The sequence below is a fragment of the Dasypus novemcinctus genome, chromosome 10 (genome assembly GCF_030445035.2).
Source record: "Dasypus novemcinctus isolate mDasNov1 chromosome 10, mDasNov1.1.hap2, whole genome shotgun sequence".
In the NCBI taxonomy this organism is placed as follows: Eukaryota; Metazoa; Chordata; class Mammalia; order Cingulata; family Dasypodidae; genus Dasypus; species Dasypus novemcinctus.
The window spans coordinates 75329353-75341981 of NC_080682.1; positions in this window are offsets into that span (position 1 = coordinate 75329353).

Sequence of the window (12629 nt, forward strand, 5' to 3'; positions counted from 1 at the left end):
GTTTCTGATCTTAGAGGGAAAGATTTTAGGATTTCACCATTGTAAATGATGTTAGCTGTGGGTTTTTCATATATACCTTTATTATGTTCAGAAAGTTTCCTGCTATTCCTATCTTTTGCAATGTTTTTACCAAGAAAGGGTGCTGTATTTTGTCAAATGCTTTTACTGCATCTATAGATACGATCATGTGGTTTCTTTCCTTCAATCTGTTTATGTGGTGTATTACATTAATTGATTTTCTTATGTTGAACCATCCTTGCATACCAGGAATGAAGCCCACTTGGTCGTGGTGTATAATTTGTTTAATGTGTTGTTGAATACGATTAGCAAGTATTTTGTTGAGGATTTTCACATCTAGCTTCATTAGAGAGATTGGTCTGTAATTTTCCTTTCTTGTGGTGTCTTTGGCTTTGGTATTAGGGTAATGTTGGCATCATAAAATGAATTAGGCAATGTTCCTTCTATTTCAATTTTTTGGAAGAGTTTAAGCAAAATTGGTGTTATTTCTTTCCAGAATGTTTGGTAGAATTCACCCATGAAGCCATCTGGCCCAGGGCTCTTCTTAGTTGGGAGGTTTTTAATGACTGAGTCTATTTCTTTACTTGTGATTGGTTTGTTGAGATCATCAATGTCTTCTTTTGTCAAAGTAGGCTGCTTATGTGTTTCTAGGAATTTGTCCATTTTCTCTAAATTGTCTTTCTTGTTGGAATACAGTTTTTCAAATTATCCTCTTATGATAGTCTTTATTTCAGTGGGGTCAGTGGTGATATCACCCTTCTCATATCTTATTTTGTGTATTTGCACCTTCTTTCTTTTTTTCTTTGTTAGTCTAGCTAAGGGTTTGTCAATTTTATTGATCTTCTCAAAGATCCAGCTCTTGGTTTTGTTTATCTTTTCAAGTGCTTTCTTATTTCCTATTTCATTTAGTTCTGCTCTTATCTTTGTTATTTCTTTCCTTCTTCTTTCTTTGGGGTTAGTTTGTTGTTGTTGTTTTTTTTACTAATTCCTCCCATTGTTCAGCTAGTTCTTCAATTTTAGCTCTTTCTTCTTTTTTAATGTATGAATTTGAATTTATGGCTATGAATTTCCCTCTCAATACAGCTTTTGCTGCATCCCATAAGTTTTGATATGTTTTGTTATCATTTTCATTAGTTTCAAGGTAGTTATTGATTTCTGTTGAGATTTCCTCCTGGACCCACTGTTTTTCTAAGAGTGTATTGTTTAAATTCCATATCTTGGTGCCAAATCTGGGCCTCTGGCCCTTGTAGATTTCCAGCTTCACTCCACTGTGGTCAGAGAAATTATTTGTATGATTTCAATCTTTCTGAATTCATTGAGACTTTCTTTGTGGCCTAGCATGTGGTCTATCTTGGAGAATGATCCTTGTGCACTTGAGAAAAATGTATATCCTGCTGTATTTGGGTGTAATGTTCTGTATATGTCTATTAGGTCCAGATCCTCTAATAAATTGTTCAAAGTCTTTGTTTCTTTATTGTTTCTCTTTTGAGATGTTCTGTCCAATGGTGTTAGTGGTGTGTTAAAGACCTCCACTGTATTTGTAGAGGCATCTATTCCTTCACTTAGTTTCTCCAGTGTTTGCCTCACGTATTTGGAGGTGCCCTTGTTAGGGGCATAAATGTTTATGATTGTTCTTTCTTCTTGAAAGATTGTCTCTTTCACTAATATGTAGTGTCCATCTTTGTCTCTCACAACAGTTTTGCATTTAAAGTCTATTTTGTCTGATATTAATAAAGCTACACCTGCCCTTTTTTGTTTATTGTTTGCCTGTAATATTGTTTTCCAGCCATTCACTTTCAATCTCCTGGAATCCCTGGGTCTAAGATAAGTTTCTTGTAGACAACATATAGATGGGTCATATTTCCTTATCCAATCTTCCAATCTGTATCTCTTAACAGGTCAGTTTAATCCATTGATATTTAGTGTTATTACTTTCAAGGAATTACCTATATTAGCCATATTTTCTTTGTATTTGTGATTGTCTTATGTTGTTTGGTTTTTTTTTTCTCTTTTTGTAGTTTTAGTTGTTCTTACACTCTCCTCCAACTCTGTCTCTTCTGTTTTTTTCTTTCCTCCTGCAGATCTCCTTTTAGTATTTCTTGAAGGGCAGGTTTCTTGTTGGCATACTCTCTTAGTCTGTTTATCTGTGAATATTTTGAACTCTCCATTATTTTTGAAAGCTAGCTTTTGTGGTTAGAGTATTCTTGGTTGGAAATTCTTTTCTTTCAGTACCTTGACTATGTCATACCACTGCCTTCTTGCCTCCATGGTTTCAGATGAGAGATCAGCACTTAATCTCATGGAGCCTCCCTTGTATGTGATGGTTCTCTTTTCTCTTGCTGCTTTTAGTATTTTCTCTTTGTCTTGTACGTTGGATAATTTGACAAGTATATGTCTTAGAGTAGGCCTGTTGGAATTCATGCTGTTTGGGGTGCGTTGTGTTTCCTGGACATGTACATTCATCTCCCTCAATGGGTTTGGGAAGTTTTCAGCCTTTTTTTCCTCCAACACCCCTTCTGTCCCCTTTCCCTTCTCTTCTCCTTCTGGGATGCCTATAATGTGTTTGTGCATTTTGCATTGTTGTTCACGTCCCTAAGTCCCTGCTGGATTTTTTCTATCTTTTTATCGATTAATTCTACTATCTGTTTGATTTCAGATGTACTGTCTTCCACATCACTAATTCTTCCCTCTCTTCTTCAAATCTGCTGTTATCTGCTGAGAGTGTATTTTTTATTTCTTGGATTGTGCTATTGATCCCCATCATCTCCATGATCTTGTTGTGCATGATCACAATTTCTTCTGTATGCTCCCCAAGTGTTTTCTTAATATGCTTAATCCTCCTTCACTTCATTGAATTGGTTCATGATGCATGTTTTGAGAGCTTTAATTACTTGTTCGATGTTCCACTTCTCTTCCTGGTTTTTAGTTTGTTCATTGTATTGGGCCATGTTTTCCTGATTATTGGTGTGTTCTGTAGTTTTTTGTTGCTGTCTTTTTGGGTTTATTCTGTTGCTTATCTTCTTATTCTAGTCTTGGCGTTTAATTTGTTGTTTTTGTGTGCATGTTAAGTCTTCCCTTTGTCACTTTTTTCTTCTTATTCTATTTCCTTGTTGTTGGCTAAGTTCCCTTTAAGGAAAATATTAGGTCCAGAGAAAGCAAAAGGGGTAAGAAAAGAAAAATATAATAGTAATATTGATAGTGAATGTTAGCAGAAGAACCATGTGAGATCTAGGAGAATGGACATAGAACTCATGGAAGCTGTGTATAGTTATAGCTGTAAAAAAAGTAGAGTACCTATAATGACATAGTAAACTGATTATGGGAAGGAATATACTATGAATCAGAAGGTCAGTGCAGTCAGGAGAGAGGGAAAAGGAAAAGAGAGGACAATAATATAAAGAGTGAATAAATGCTAGAAAACAGATTAGAGGTATTAGAGATAAAATGTCAGAAATATTGGGGGCTAAACAGAGAGAGGTAGAATATAAGAGAAACAATAAGTAATGGAGGAGAGAACGATGTAAAGGAGAGGGGACAGTGTTGTTAGCCAAAATCAGTACACACAGAAAAGAGAAAATTGAGGAGGAGGAAGCACAGCAAATAAGAAATGTTGACTGCAACACTAATATAAAATAGAAAAGAGAAAAAAAAAAGGAGAAAGAAAGAGAGAAGAAAAGGAAAAAAAAGGAGAGCAAGGAAAGGAGAAGGGAGGAAAAAGAAAAAGAAAAAAAAAAAAAGGGCAGTGTGTGTGTGGGGGGGCGGGATAAAGAAGAAGCAAAAACAAGAAAACAAACTAACAAAAAAGACCAGACAAGGCCTCAGGCAGAGAATCCTCTTTGCAATTGAATAAACTGCTTAGGAGTCTGACCTTCCCCCTTTCTCCCTTCCTCACTTCCCTCTCTCCCAAGGCAGCAGGAAGGCTGCATGAGGGCTCCTGTAGGAAATTCAAATGGGTCCCTGGTGAACCAACTCACCTCAGAAAATAATGTCTCTTAATTTTTTGAGAGAGCACTCACCCCTTGCCAGGAACCCTAATTATGTATTGGAAGCCTTTAAAGCACCTCCTACTGTCCCTCTCCCTTAGGTGTGCTACAAGGGGGCTGGTTAATTTTTTGGTTCCACCTTCTCCCAGAACAAGTTTCCTATCCCAGGGCATTTAGATAAATTGGGCTCTATCAGCAGATTCACCTCTCCTTTTTTCCTAGGCTCTCCCTAAATCAGCTGATATGCTCCTCCAAACTCAATGAAAGGGGGGGACCAGAAAATTGAACCTGCACTCCTTGGCCCCTCTGCAACTCCCATCTAAGCTCTCCCACTTCCAGAGTTAGTCCACTACTGTAGGAGTAGGGCAATGCCGGATTTCCAGAAGTGCTGGGCTCGGGGAACAGAGGCCCAGGAGGATGTGGGCTCAAGGTATGTAGGTCTGTGAAATGGGGGACACAGGAGTTCAGAGGACACAGGCTTGGGGTTTGCGTGTTTGGGAAACACGGGGCTTTGAAACTCCACCCCACGACCAGCAGTTCTCAGTGAACACCTCAGCTCTTAGCACTAGGGGGGGAGGGATTTACCTTCCCACGGCTTCCAAGTTCACTGTTAGAAACCCGCAGTTCTACCTTGAGCAAACACCAATTCTGCTGCAGTCTCACCAGATTGATGTCCAGACACCTCCCACCCTGCAGGTTCCCAGAACAGCCTGTTCTGGTAGGACTCTGTCACCACACAGCCAGTCTTTTGTAAGAGAGATGACGACGGTGTACTTTTTCAGATGCCATCTTGCCCCGCCTCTGCTGTGTGTTCTTCTTCTGTGTCCACTTGCATTCTTGGTGGCACTGGGAATCTGTGTCTCTTGTTGCTGTGTCATCTTGCTGCATCAGCTCTCTGTGTGTGCGATGCCACTCCTGGGTGGACTGCGCTTTTTTCTTTTTGTGCGGGGCAGCTCAATGTGGGGCGCACTCCTTGCACGTGGGGCTCCCGTACGTGGGGAATACCCTGTGTGGCACAGCACTCCTTGTATGTGGCAGCACTGTGCATGGGCCAGCTCACCACACAGGCCAGGAGGTCCTGGATTTGAACCCTGGACCTCCCATAAGATAGGCGGACACTCCATCAGTTGAGCCACGTCTGCTTCCCTTAAATGCACTATTTATTTCCTCCCCTTTATTCTTTGGTTTTCATATGTCATATCTTATTTTTGTTTTTTTTGCTCTTTCGCTTATCATTTCTTCTATTCTTTCCTCTATATTTTCTTCCAAGCCTCTCTTTCTGTCTTTTTATTTCATGTTCTAAGGCTTCCTTTAATATTTCCTGCAAAGGTGGATTCTTTTTTGCAAACTCTCTTAGTTTCTGTTTGTTTGTGAATTTGCACTCACCTTCATATTTGAAGGACAATTCTGCTGGATAAGGAATTCTTGGGGAAGCCGATGTGGCTTAGATGATTGGGCTCCTGCTACCACATGGGAGGTTGCTGGTTTGGATCCTGGTGCCTCCTAAAGAGGACAGTGAGCTGGCATGATGGGCAGGTGCAGCAAGCTGACACAACGAGAGACACAAGAAGAAAAAACATAACGAGAGACACAGCAAAGCAGAGAGCAGAGGTCACCAGTGCCTCCTAAAGAAGACAGGAAGCTGACACAACAGGCAGATGTGGCAAGCAGGTGCAACAAGCTGATGCAACAAAAGATGTGGGGAGGAAAAAACATAAAGAGAGACTCAACAAAGCAGGGAGTGGAGGTGGCTCAAGCAATTAGGCACCTCCCTCCCAAATCAGAGGTCCCAGGTTTAGCTCCCAGTGCCTCCTAAAGAAACAAGATGAACAGACACAACAAGTGAAAAACAAGGAGGTTGGAAGAAATAAATAAATAAAATAAATCTTTAAAAAAAAAAAAGAGTTCTCAGCTGGCAGTTTTTCTCTTTCAGTTTCCTAATTGTGTCATACTATTGTCTTTTCACCTCCATGGTTTCTGTAGAGAAATATGTACTAAGTCTTACTGGATATCCCTTGTACATGATGGTGTGCTTCTCCCTTGCTGCTCTGAGAATTTCCTCTTTATCTTTTACATTTGACCATCTGAGTAATATGTGTCTTGGAGCAGGTCTATTGGTGTTTATTCTGACTGGAATATGGTGCACTTCTTGGACATATACGTTCATTTCTTTCATGAGAGTTGGAAAATTTTCAGCTATTATTTCCTTAAACACTCTTTCTGCCCCTTTTCCCTTCTCTTCTCCTTCTGGAACTCCCATGACATGTATATTGTTGTGTTTCGTGTTGTCATTCAACTCTCTGTCTGAGCCCCTGCTCAATTTTTTCCATTCTTTTCTCTCTTCAATTTTAGCTGTTCTGTCTTTGGTATCACTTATTCTTTCTTCTATCATTTTGAGTCTACTGTTGTATGCCTAATGTTCTTTTTTTTTTTTCCTCTCCCCTCCCCTCATCCCCAGTTGTCTGCTCTCTGTATCCATTTGCTGTGTGTTCTTCTGTGACCGCTTCTATCCTTATCAGCGGCACCAGGAATCTGTGTTTCTTTTTGTTGTGTCATCTTGTTCTGTCAGCTCTCTGTGTGTGCGGGGCCATTCTTGGACAGGCTGCACTTTTTTTCACACTGGGCGGTTCTCCTTACAGGGTGCACTCCTTGTGCGTGGGGCTCCCCTACACAGGGGACACCCCTGTGTGGTAGGGCACTCCTTGCATGCATCAGCACTGCACATGGGCCAGCTCCGCACAGGTCCAGGAGGGTCAGGGTTTGAACTCTCGACCCCCCATGTGGTAGGCAGATGCTCTATCAATTGAGCCAAATCTGCTTCCCTCAATATCTTCTTGATGTATTTTATCTCTTTGACCACTTTGTCTTTCAAATCATTAATTTGATTTTTGAAATTTGTGCTCATCTTGCTGATTAGTTTTCTCAAATTCTGCATCTCTTCTGGGGCTTTGATATGCTACTTTTCTTGGGCCATGTCTTCTATTTTCTTAGTAGGGCAAACCTCTGTGTGGTCCACCTTGGCTTGGAAGAATTGGTGGGACACAGCAGACCAAATTTGTGGGTCAGAAGCTGAGTCAGTCTTACACGTGTCCCTCCCTCTACCCTTTCCTGGGGTGGTGGATCTCTGGAGCCTCCTTTTACTGTAGCCACAGTCCCAGAGTCTTGAGAATTCTAAAGTGTCTTTAGTGTGAGGAAGGGTGCCAGCAGCAGCAGCAGCCGCTGGTTCCAATCACATTTCTGTCGTCGCGATCTCCCTCCTTTGTCCCACTCTCCTCTGGGTGGTATCCAACCTTCTCCTGGTGTCCTAAACCCTAGAAGATATTTTTCTAGACTGTTTCAGCACATCCACTAGCTATTTTTCTGGAGGAGAAGAGAATCCCTTGTCTTTCTAATCCGTTATCTTCCCAGAAGTCCTCACTCCACTTATAAAGGTCTCTAGTAATAAGATTAAGACCCACCCTGATTGAGATGGAATGCACCTTCTTAACTGAACTAACCTCATCAAAATGTCCTACTTACACTGGGTTGACACTCACAGGAATGGGTTAAATTTAAGAACATGTTTTCCTGGGGTGCATGCAGCTTCAAACCACCACAGGAACTGGGAGGGAGGAGCGTGAGATCACGCCTCCCTGTGGAACCATGGGTGGGCTGTGCCCCTTAACTCCTGACAGAGGTGTCTCTCTCTCTTCTGATTACCACTTCTTCCCCTTGCTTCATCACGGAGAGGGTTAGTCTTGCACTACCCCTTATGCTTTCTCTACCATCCACACCCTTGTGAATAGTCCCTTTATTAAACTCTTCTCAAATTACCCAGTTTGAGAGTGCCATTTGTTTCCTGCCAGAACTCTGGCTGAAGTGGTAAACAAGATTTACATTGTGATAATGTAAATTACTATCAGATTATCAAAAAACTATGAAATACCTTATATTTTTTAATGTAACATTTTTTATGTGATGTATATATCTTCAAAAAGATATAATTTACAAAAATGATGTGGGGATGGGTAGTGGGTCATATGGGAAAAAAGAAAGAAAATAAATAAACAAAAAGAAGTATGAAATAACTATATTGGTAGGCTGAAGAAGGGAAAATGGAAATAATGGTGTAAGAACACTAAATCCTTACCACCATACTACTATGGTCAGTAAATAATAATAAAATTGGTAAATTAAGAATTTAGGAAGAGGGAATGGGGTCAATGTCTTTATATGTCTTTTTTTTTTTTAAGATTTATTTGCTATTTCTCCCCCCTCCTTCCATTGTCTGCTCTATGTGTCCATTTGCTGTGTGTTCTTCTGTGTTGCTTGTATTCTGTTCAGGCGGCTTTGGGAACCAATCCTGGGACCTTCTAAGAGTGGGAGAGCGGTGATGATTCTCTTGCATCACCTCAGCTCCCTGATCTGCTATGTCTCTTTTTTGTTGCATCATCTTGCTGTGCCAGTTCTCTGCGTGGGCCAGCCTCCCTGCACAGACCAGCACTCCTTGTGGGCCAGCTCGTCACATGGCCAGCTTGCCTTCACTAGGAGGCCCTGGGTATCGAACCCTGGACCTCCCATATGGTAGACGGAGCCCAATTGGTTGAGCCACATCCGCTTCCCTCTTTATATATCTTTTAATGCTTTTGAGTTTTTAAACCAAGAGCATGCATAACTTGCTAAATATCAAAATTAATTTTGAAAAGGTCAAATGCTAGGAGAAAACAAGATAGTGAAGGCCCTTTGAATTCTTCTGAGCACTTAGCATGTAATGGGTGCTTAGCAGTACAGAGAGCAGAGAAGGAGCCTTTGTGGTTCTCCCTAGCAGCTTCAGACCCAAGACTACATCTCCTCCACTGCCCTTCAGGAAGATGAAGCAGGCTCTCCGCCACAGAGCCATCTGTGCTTGTCAGCATGTGGCCTGATAGAAATAAAACAGCTTTCCTGCTCTCCATTATTTATAGCAGGTGGAAGAAAAAATTCCAGCCTGCCTGAGCAGGGTGGAGAGAGAAGGAGAGAGAGGCCATAGTTGCCATTTGCACAGATTTTGCGACCAATACCTGGGTTTCTCTTAGCTCTCCACTCCTGAGTTGGAGTTAGGGCCTTTAGAGAAGTCATTTCACCTCTTTGAGCCTCAGTAAGCTCCATGAGGGCACAGATTGTCTATTCTATTCTGATCATCTAGGACAGAACTTTTTTGGGAACTGAGGCTTTATAATGTGGAGCTGGGCTGTAGACTTTTGTTGCCAATACCCAGCCAGATGCACAGTAGGAGCTTAATATTTTTTGCATGAATCCTAAGGATTAAATAAGAATGTATATAGCATGACAAATATTTGGCAAATAGATTTAACATATGTTGGTTTCGTTCCCTTACCCTGTTCCTCAGCTCTCCATTTATATTGATATTACAGATTGGCCTTAGCCAATAAGCATTGAACTGAAGCTTGGTGACGTTAAAATAATAATAATAATAGTAATAATAATAATAAAAATAGGAAGAACATGTATGCATATTTTGTACCAGGCAGTATTCTAAAAATTTACCATGCTTTGAACCTTTGCAATAAATCTGAAAATACTCTTATTATGCCATTTTTACAAATAAGGAAACAGAGGCACAGAGAGATTAAGTAGTTACGCTTAAGTGGTAGAACTAGAATTTGAACTCAGGCAGCTCAGAGAGCTTGAGCTTACTTCACGTAATTTATTCTTTTTAAAAAATATTTTATTTATTTTTTTAAAAGATACTTAGATTACAGAAAATGCTACACAAAAATTTAATGTAATTTAGATTTTATTAAGTCTATCCATGTGACATAGAAAATGGACCACCGTTAGTTTTTAAAGAAATTCCTTCTTGGGAAATGGATGTGGCTCAAGCAATCGGGCTCCCGTTTACCATATAGGAGGTCCAGGGTTCGATGCCCAGGGCCTCCTGATGAAAGCAAGCTGGCTCACGTGGAGTGCTGACCTGTGTGGAGTGCTGCCCCATGCAGGAGTGCTGGCCCAAGCAGAGAGCTGGTGCAACAAGATGACACAACAAAAAGAGACACAGAGGAGAGATAATAAGAGACACAGCAGGCCAGGGAGCTGAGGTGGTGGAAGAGAATGATTGCTTCTCTCCCACTTTGGAAGGTTCTAGGATTGATTCCCAGAGCTACATAATGAGAATACAAGCACACAGAAGAACATCCAGTGAATGGACATAGAGAGCAGAGAATGGGGGGAAGGGGGAGAGAAATAAATCTTTAAAAAAAAAGAAATTCCTTCTCACTTAACTATGCAACTACTGTGACAGTAAATGACAATATTTAGGTCTAGGGATATACTTTTTTTTTTTTTTTGAGGTACTGGGGACCAGGGATTAAACCCAGAACCTCGTATGTGGGAAACTGGTGCTCAGTCACCAAGCCACATTGCTCCCCTGAGTTGGTTTTTTGATTTGTCTGCTTATTGTTTGTTTTGCTTTTTGGAGGCACTGGAAATGGAATCCCAGGACCTCCTATGTAGGAAGCAAGAACTCAACTGCTTGAGCCACATCAGCTTCCCTAGGCTTATGCTAATTGAAGCTTGTTGGGACCTTGCTTTTTAAAAAATTATTTATTTCTCCCCACCCCCTTGCTGTTTTTCACTTGCTGTGTCTGTTCATCTTGTTTCTTTAGGAGGCATTGGGATCTGAACCCAGGCCCTCTGATGTGGGAGGAAGGTGCCTAATCACTAGAGTCACCTCCATTCCCTGATTTGTTGTGTCTCTCATTCTGTTTTACCTCCTTACATCTCTTGTTGTGCCATCTTGTTCCGTCAGCTTGCTGTGCCTGCCTATTGCACCATGCCAGCTTGATGTCTTCTTTAGGAGGCACCAAGATCGGCACCAGCAACCTCCCATGTGGTAGGCAGGAGCCCCGTCACCTGAGCTACATCCACTTCCCAGACCTTGTTTTTTGTTTTTTTTTAATAGCCCCCTCCCCTCATCCTGCTGTTTATGCTGTGTCCATTTGCTGTGTGATCTTCTGTATCTATTTCTCTTTCTGTCTTCTCTTCTTGTCTTTCTCCTCTAAGATTCACTGGGATTCAATCCTGGGGACCTCTGATGTGGAGACAGGTTCCCTGTCAATTGTGCAACCTCAGTTCCTGGTTTCTGCTGCACTTCACCTTGACTCTTCCCTTCATCTTTTGGTGTGTCCTCATTTTGCTGTGTGACTCACTGGCACAGGCACTCGGCTTGCTGCTCGGGAACTCGGCTTGCCACATGGGCACTCATGGAGGCACTCAGCTCACTATGCGGGCACTCGCGTGGACTCTCAGCTCACTGCGCAGGCACGCAGGCACTTGGCTTGCCACGGAAGCACTCGGCTCACCATGTAGGCGCTTGTGTAGGCAATCGGCTCACCAAGTGGGCGCTTGGCTCGCCACATGGCACTGGCTCGCCACACAGGCACACTTTCTCTCTTTCTTTTTCACCAGAAGGCCCCAGGGATTGAACCCAGGTCCTCCCATATGGTATGGAGGAGGCCTTATCACTTGAGCCACATCCACTTCCCTAGACCTTGTTATTTATTTATTTATTTATTTATTTATTTATTTTAATTTTTTGTCTTTATTCATTTTTTTAATATTACATTAAAAAAATATGAGGTCCCCATATACTCCCCACCTCCTTCACACCACTCCTCCCCCCATAGCAACATTCTCCTCTGTCATCATGAGACATTCATTGCATTTGGTGAATACATCTCTGAGCACCACTGCACCTCATGGTCAATGGTCCACACCATAGCCCACACTCTCCCACAGTCCACCCAGTGGGCCATGGGAGGATGTACAATGTCCGGTAACTGTCGCTGAAGCACCACCCAGGACAACTCCAAGTCCCAAAAACGCCTCCACATCTCATCTCTTCCTCCCATTCCCTACCCCCAGCAGCCACCATGGTCACTTTCTCCACACCAATGCCACGTTTTCTTCTATTACTAATCACAGTAGTTCATGAATAGAATATCAGTAAGTCCACTCTAATCCATACTCTATTCCTCCGTCCTGTGGACCTTGGATTGGTTGTGTCCCAGACCTTGTTTTGAAGAGAAACCTTTTGCTTACCTTGAATTAAGTTTCAAGGCTTCTCTCCTTCTAACTCAATGTATTTTCTTTTTTTAAAGATTTATTTCTCTCCTCCCCCCCACCCCCACCCCAGTTGTCTGTTCTCTGTGTCCATTTGCTGTGTGTTCTTTTTTTGTCCGCTTCTGTTGTTGTCAGCGGCACAGGAAACTGTGTCTCTTTTTGTTGCGTCATCTTGCTGTGTCAGCTCTCCGTGTGTGCAGCGCCATTCCCGGGCAGGCTGCACTTTCTTTCGCGCTGAGTGACTCTCCTTACGGGGCGCACTCCTTGCACGTGGGGCTTCTCCACACGGGGGACACCCTTGCGTGGCACGGCACTCCTTGCGCGCATCAGCACTGTGCATGGGCCAGCTCCACACGGGTCAAGGAGGCCCTATCCGCTGTGGTAGATGGATGCCCTATCCGCTGGGCCAAGTCCGCTTCCCTAACTCAACGTATTTTCAACGGTCTTTTCTTTCACCTCAAATTTTATCCTAACCTCTATTATAAAGACATGAAAGGATTCTGGATTCTTATAGTATACTTTTTCACT